The sequence below is a fragment of the Arachis hypogaea genome, chromosome 11 (assembly GCF_003086295.3).
Source record: "Arachis hypogaea cultivar Tifrunner chromosome 11, arahy.Tifrunner.gnm2.J5K5, whole genome shotgun sequence".
Lineage (NCBI taxonomy): Eukaryota > Viridiplantae > Streptophyta > Magnoliopsida > Fabales > Fabaceae > Arachis > Arachis hypogaea.
In genome coordinates, this window is record NC_092046.1 from 90,017,218 (window position 1) to 90,025,298 (window position 8,081).

The window sequence follows — 8,081 nt, forward strand, 5'->3', positions numbered from 1 at the left end:
CGACGCCGAGAATGCCTTATTCGTGAAATAGTTCTTTCAATCTTAGGATCAAATACTGGCAAGCTTGGATCAGGAAGTGAACGTGTCATCTAATGAAAGAAACAAGCAGCTCATGGTAGCAAGATAAAATAAAATGCAAATAAATAAATTCCAATGAATAACTTAGCACTCTATTGCAACTCCCTGGCAACGGCGCCAAAAATTGACGTGGCGGAAATTGGCAAGTCAAGAATTTTTATATGATATGCATTGCAAGTATAGTTCTTAACCAACCAGAAATCCGCTTATCAATTTAGAAGGGTGTCACAAAAATTAAAATTAAAATACTGGGAGTATGAATCCCAGGTCGTCTCCCAACGAGTTGCAGAAAGGTGTGCTATTTTATTAATCAGATGTTTTTAGAAAGGGTTTGAGTTGAATAAACAGGAATTTAAATTAGAGAATTTAAATAATTTAAATAAAAGCCTTGACTGGGAGTAGATTAGCTGGAAGTCCTATTCTTGTTGAAGTACTCTCAATATTAATTGATAATTGAAGGTTGTTCTATTTAGTTATCTCTTATTAAGTAAGGGAAAGTCAAACAGGTTGGAATGCTACTTCTGTTCACAGGTTCCAACCCACTCTATTAAAAGGGATTGGTGTCAGTGACTAGAGGGCATTCCAACAATAAACCTAATTACAATTTTTCTTTGTGAGAATTCCAACTCAAGGGTTCCTTTCAATCAACTTCCCATCAAGTTAGGGAACTACTCGCTCATTGTGAATGTAGAATTCATAACATAGGAAAGGGAATTAAAGAAAGACATGATAAATAGAAAGCAAGGAAATCAATTAAAAATAAAGGTAATTCTTGTATTAATAAATTCTAGAAATAATTCAATAGTGAAATTGAATGAATTAAAGGATATGGAAGAGTAGAGCCAAGTAAAGAAAACGAACTAGAATGTGGAAGTCTTGATGAGGTAATAACTCTTCTCAATATCCCAATGCAAAGAGCAATAGAAATAAAAGTCCTAAGAACTATGAATGTGTAGAGAGAAAACCTAGAGGAGGAGTAGAACTAGATCTAAAAAAACTAAAATTGTGTAGAATGAATGTTGTTGTTGGTTTCTCCATGTTCTCTGGCTCTAGTCTGTTTTTCTGGACCGAAAACTGGGTCAAAACAGGGCCCAAAATCGCCCCCAGCGAATTTTGCAGATTATGCAGATCGCGCACGTCACGCGATCGCGTCATTCGGCGTTTTGCCCTACCTCGCAAGCGCATCGTCCACGCCTCCGCGTCACTTGTGCTATTCCCATCCACGCGGTTGCGTGAGCCATGTGGCCGCGTCACTGTGATTTCCTCTCTTTTGCGCGGTCGCGCGAGCCATACGGCCGCGTCACTTCTCGCTGGTCATCTCCTCAATTTCTGGTGTTCCTTCCATTTTTGCAAGCTTCCTTTCCAATCTCCAACTCATTCATGCTCTATAAAGCCTGAAACACTTAACACACGGATCACATCATCGAATGGAATAAAGGAGAATTAAAATACGTAATTAAAAGTCTCTAGGAAGCAAGTTTTCAATCATGTAATAATTTTAGGAAGGAAATATAAATGCATGCTAATCATATGAATAAGTGGGTAAAGATCATGATAAAAACCATACAATTAAACACATTATAAACCATAAAATAGTGGTTTATCATGTGTGTATGCACACCCCTATTTTCTCACACTTTGCTTCTTTTCTTCTCTTCTCTCCACTTCTTCCTTTCTTTTCTCTTCCACCCCGCTCTTCCCTTGCTTTTGCCCTCTTTTTACTTGTTTTAGTTGATTTTCATTGCATTTCATTTCTCATTTTAGTTATTATATTTGTTTTAGTTTAATTGTTCTTGATAACATAAATTGCAAGTATTGATTGATTTTGATTATTGGGTTGCTTCTTACTTAAGTATTGGTTTAATTGTTGATGAATATGTGCACTGAGCATTAAGCTTTTGTTTGATTGCCTAATTGAATTGTTAGTTTGATTCATATGTTGTCATGACCATATGCATTAGACTTTATCCTTGTTTGGCATCTTGAATTGTGCACTTTTACTTTAGTGAATTGAGTTGAGCTACTTAGTCATCATGGTTCTTAAGTGAATATAATCACATAACAAGGTATTTGTTCCTTGTTAATGCTTTGCATTTTTTTTGAGTTGACTTGACTTGATTCTTATCAAGACTTGTCACTTGTTTGTAACAAGCACCTTATACATATGATTATTTCATCATTGAATTGGTTATTGTTAATTGTGCCATGATCTATTAATTTTGCGCTTTCACTTGCATAATTTCAATATCCAATATATCATATACTCAATTCACTTTAGTTGTGGTTACCTAGGGTTATTTGTGCATTTACTCTTGCTTATGCTTTACTTGAAACATAGGCCACTTGATTGAAGAACATGCTATTTCTTTTCCTTATGTGGTTGACCTTTTCACCTGATCAATGTGTGGATTCTAAACTATGCGCATTTAGAATATACACACATTGTCTTTTATCATATCACCACACATATCTTATTTTTCCTCAATTATTGTTTTCTATAGCAACCCAGAGCCCCGGTGCCCACCAGCTAAAGGTGGAGCATTGTAGAGCGTGTTCTCACCCCCGAATTGAGTGCATGCACGGAGGACCATGCAACGTTTAAGTGTGGGGGAGGATCCGCAACTTTTGGGGCGTAAATTCCTCTTTCTCAACACTTTGCATTATTTTCTAGTTTTTATTAGTTGTATTTTTGTGAATATTTGTTAGTCTTTTATTGCATTATATTTTGCTTAAATTGTTTGTATATATCTTAGCTTGCTTATAGCTTTATTTGCATGATGCATTATTAGATTGAATAAGTTTGGTAAAACAACAAAGAATTTTCAAAAAGATCTCTTTGTGGGCATCCCATTGATTAGATTTGAAAACTTATTTTTTGAACTTGCTTGAAGCATCTTTTTATGGAACATAGAAAAGAGTTTGAACAAATACCAAATGAGATTTGAGCTTAAAGTGTGTGGTTGCATATTTTCAACCACAAACTTTTGTTCTTGTGTGTTATAAACTCCTTTTATGATTGTGATATTGGATTTGCTTTACTCTATATGTATTATATTTGTTGTTTTGAATTGCATTTAGTATGATTGAGGCCATTTATGAAATCAAACTCACAAACCCATATGGCCAACCCTTACATCTATCTTTGTAAACCACTTTTTGAGCCTTTAATTTCCCTTTGTTCTCATTTTAAGCACATCATTCACCCTAAGTGAAAAAACCCATTATGTCCATTGATTGTATCTTTGATTAGCTTGGGTTTGAGTGTGTGTTAATTAAGTATAGGGGGAATTTATGGGAAAACATTGGTAGTTAGTGCTTTGGGTGTTTGATGAGCGGATAATTTATACGCTTTTTGACATTATTTTTACATAGTTTTTAATATGATTTAATTAGTTTTTAATATATTTTTATTAGTTTTTAAATAAAAATCACATTTCTGGACTTTACTATGAGTTTGTGTGTTTTTCTGTGATTTCAGGTATTTTCTGGCTGAAATTGAGGGACTTGAGCAAAAATCAGATTCATAGGCTGAAGAAGGACTGCAGATGCTGTTGGATTCTGACCTCCCTGCACTCGAAGTGGATTTTCTGGACCTACAAGAGTCCAAATGGCGCGCTCTCAACGCCAGTTTGTAACCTGAGTTTTGATGACGCAAACTGGCATTCAACGCCAGCTTCCTGCCCTATTCTGGAGTTAAACGCCAGAAACAGGTTGCAAAGTGGAGTTAAACACCAGAAATAGGTTACAAACTGGCTTTCAACTCCAAGGAAGACCTCTACACGTGTAAAGCTCAATGCTCAGCCCAAGCACACACCAAGTGGGCCCGAAAGTGGATTTCTACATCATTTACTCATTTCTGTAAACCCTAGTAACTAGTTTAGTATAAATAGGACTTCTTACTATTGTATTTACATCTTCGGATCTATCTTTGGATTAACTTTTGATCCTTTGATCACGTTTTGGGGGCTGGCCATTCGGCCATGCTTGAACCATTATTACTTATGTATTTTCAACGGTAGAGTTTCTACACACCATAGATTAAGGTGTGGAGCTCTACTGTTCCTTGAGTATTAATGCAAAGTACTATTGTTTTTCTATTCAATTCTAGCTTATTCCTATTCTAAGATATTCATTCACACCAAAGAACATGATGAATGTGATGATTATGTGACGCTCATCACCATTCTCACATATGAATGCGTGCCTGACTACCACTTCCGTTCTACATGAAGACGAGACAGAATGAGTATCTCTTAGATATCTAATACAGGGGACCGAGTCCGAGATATTAGAGTCTTCATGGTATAAGTTAGAACCCATGGATGGCCATTCCTGAGATCCAGAAAGTCTGAACCTTGTCTGTGGTATTCCGAGTAGGATCTGGGAAGGGATGGCTGTGACGAGCTTCAAATTCGCGAGTGCTGGGCATAGTGACAGATGCAAACGGATAGTAAATCCTATTCCAGTATGATCGAGAACCGACAGATGATTAGCCATGCAGTGACAGCGCATTGGACCATTTTCACAGAGAGGACGGGATGTAGCCATTGACAACGGTGATGCCCAACATACAGCTTGCCATGGAAGGGAGTAGGAATGATTGGATGAAGACAGTAGGAAAGCAGAGGTTCAGGAGGAACGAAAGCATCTCTATACGCATATCTGAAATTCTCACCAATGAATTACATAAGTATCTCTATCCTTATTTTACGTTTTATTTATCTTTTAATTATTAAATCCCCATAACCAACTGAATCCGTCTTACTGAGATTTACAAGGTGACCATAGCTTGCTTCAAGCCGACAATCTCCGTGGGATCGACCCTTACTCACGTAAGGTTTATTACTTGGACGACCCAGTGCACTTGCTGGTTAGTTGTGCGGAGTTGTGACAAAGTGTGTGAATTACGTTCCGAGCACCAAGTTTTTGGCGCCGTTGTTAAGGATCACAATTTCATGCACCAAGTTTTTGGCGCCGTTGCCGGGGATTATTCGAGTTTGGACAACTGACGGTTCATCTTGTTTCTCAGATTAGGTAATTTTATTTTAATTTTAAGCTTTTTGTTTTTATTCTTTTATTTTCGAAAAAATTTTTTCCAAAAAATTTTTTTTTAAATAAATATTTCAAAAAAAAAATATTCCATGGCTTCAAAATTTTTAAGAATGAATTCTAGAGTTTCAAGTGATATGATGAATCCTGGCTGGCTGTTAAGCCATGTCTAATCTTTTGGACCGAGAGTTCACTTATTCTCAAGAGAAGAGCTTCTTTGTCTTTCTTAGCAAATTGGCTGTTGAATGTAATGTTCTGCTGAAGCTTGGCTGGCCATTGGCCATGTCTAGTGTTTTGGACCGGAGCTTTCACTGAAAGCTTGGCTGGCTAGTAAGCCATGTCTAATTCCTAGACTGGAGATTTAGACTAACATTGCAAGATTCCTAGAATTCTCATTAAAAATTTTGAAATCCTTATTTTTATTTTTCTAATTAATTTTTGGTGTCTTGCATGTTTTTCTTTTCTTAAAAATTTTCAAAAATAAGTTCTTGGTGTTCATCTTGACATTCAAAGTGTTATTGCATGCATCATGTGTTTTGATTCATAAATTTCATGTTTTGAGTCTTTTTGTTGTTTTTCTATTTCTTCATTAAAAATTTTAAAAATCAAAAAAATATCTTTCCCTTATTCTCTCATAAATTTTCGAAAATTTGGTTTGATTTAGTAAAAAAATTTTAAAATCTAGTTGTTTCTTATGAGTCAAATCAAATTTTCAATTAAAAAATTCTATCTTTTTCAAACCTTTTTCAAGAATAAAATATTTTTCATTTTTCTTTTATGATTTTTGAAAATTTGAAATTGATTTTCAAAATTATTTTTCTTATTTTATTTCATAATTTTAAAATCTTTACTAACAATTAATGTGATTGATTCAAAAATTTCAAGTTGTTACTTGCCTATTAAGAAAGATTCAATCTTTAAATTTTAAAATCATATCTTTTATGCCAAGTAATCAACTTTAATTTTCAAAATCAAGTCTTTCTAAATTTCTTTTTCAAATCTTCTTCAAAATAAGTTTCAATCACATCTTTTTCAAATTCAAATTCAAAATCTTTTCTAACCTCTTATCTTTTTAAAATTGATTTTCAAATCTTTTTCAATTAACCACTTAACTTTTTGTTTGTTTTTAAAAGTTTACTAATTCAATCATATTTTTTTCAAAACCACCTAACTAATTTCCTCTCTTCAATTTTGGAAAATCACCTTCCTCTTTTTCAAAATTCCTTTTTAATTAACTAATTGTTTTAACTTTTAATTTAATTTCAATTTTCTTTTTTTTTAATTTTCAAATTTTAATTAGAATTTTAAATTAAAAACAAAAATATTTTTCTTTTCTTTTCAATTATTTTCGAAAATTCTCATCTCTCATCTCATTCTATTTATTTATTTATCTACTAACATCCTTCTTTCACTCAAGAATTCGAACCCATTCCTCTCCCCTATGTTTGGATTCTTATCTTTTCCTTCTTCTATTCTTCTCTTTACTTACATAAGGAATCTCTATACTGTGACATAGAGGATTCCATATTTTCTTTTCTGTTTTCTTCTTTTTCATTTGAGCAGGAACAAGGATAAGAACATTCTTGTTGAGGCTGATCCTGAACCTGAAAGGACTCTAAAGAGGAAGCTATGGGAAGCTAAAGCACAACTCTCTGGAGAAAATCTGACAGAAATTTTCGAAAAAGAAGGAGACATGGTCGAAAATAATAACAATGCAAGGAAGATGCTTGGTGACTTTATTGCACCAAATTCTAACTTACATGGAAGAAGCATCTCAATCCCTGCCATTGGAGCAAACAATTTTGAGCTGAAACCTCAATTAGTTTCTCTGATGCAACAGAACTGCAAGTTTCATGGACTTCCATCAGAAGATCCTTTTCAGTTCTTAACTGAATTCTTGCAAATCTGTGATACTGTTAAGACCAATGGGGTTGATCCCGAGGTCTACAGGCTTATGCTTTTCCCGTTTGCTGTAAGAGACTGAGCTAGAATATGGTTGGACTCTCAACCTAAAGACAGCCTAAACTCTTAGGATAAGCTGGTCATGGCTTTCTTAGCCAAGTTCTTTCCTCCTCAAAAGCTTAGTAAGCTTAGAGTGGATGTTCAAACCTTCAAACAGAAAGAAGGTGAGTCCCTCTATGAAGCTTGGGAGAGATACAAGGAACTGACCAAAAAGTGTCCTTCTGACATGCTTTCAGAATGAACCATCCTGGATATATTTTATGATGGTCTGTCTAAATTATCTAAAATGTCATTGGACCATTCTAAAGGTGGATCCATTCACCTAAAGAAAACACCTACAGAAGCTCAAGAACTCATTAACATGGTTGCAAATAACCAGTTAATGTACACCTCTGAAAGGAATCATGTGAGTAATGGGACGCCTATGAGGAAAGGAGTTCTTGAAACTGATACTCTGAATGCCATATTGGCTCAGAATATAAAATATTGACTCAACAAGTCAATATGATCTCTCAGAGTCTGAATGGATTGAAGGAATCATCCAACAGTACTATAGAGGCATCTTCTGAAGAAGAAGCTTATGATCCTGAGAACCCTGCAATAGCAGAGGTGAATTACATGGGTGAACCCTATGGAAACACCTATAATCCCTCATGGAAAAATCATCCAAATTTCTCATGGAAGGATCAACAAAAGCCTCAACAAGGCTTTAATAATGGTGGAAGAAACAGGTTTAGCAATAGCAAACCTTTTCCATCATCCACTCAGCAACAGACAGAGAATTCTGAGCAGAACCCATCTAGCTTAGCAAATATAGTCTCTGGTCTATCTAAGGCCACTATGAGTTTCATGAATGAAACAAGGTCCTCCATTAGAAATTTGGAGGCACAAGTGGGCCAGCTGAGTAAAAGGGTCATTGAAACTCCTCCTAGTACTCTCCCAAGCAATACAAAAGAAAATCCAAAGAGAGAGTGCAAGGCCATTGATTTGAC

The 8,081-nt window shown here is 35.1% G+C and overlaps 1 non-coding gene across 1 annotated transcript; it reads right to left on the reverse strand.

Annotated features, from left to right (window-relative positions):
* Positions 1-7,213: 7,213 nt before the first annotated feature.
* LOC112725858 (small nucleolar RNA R71) lies at positions 7,214-7,321 on the reverse strand. The gene has a single exon (XR_003164939.1). It is a non-coding gene; the product is annotated as a small nucleolar RNA R71 (small nucleolar RNA).
* Positions 7,322-8,081: the final 760 nt, after the last annotated feature.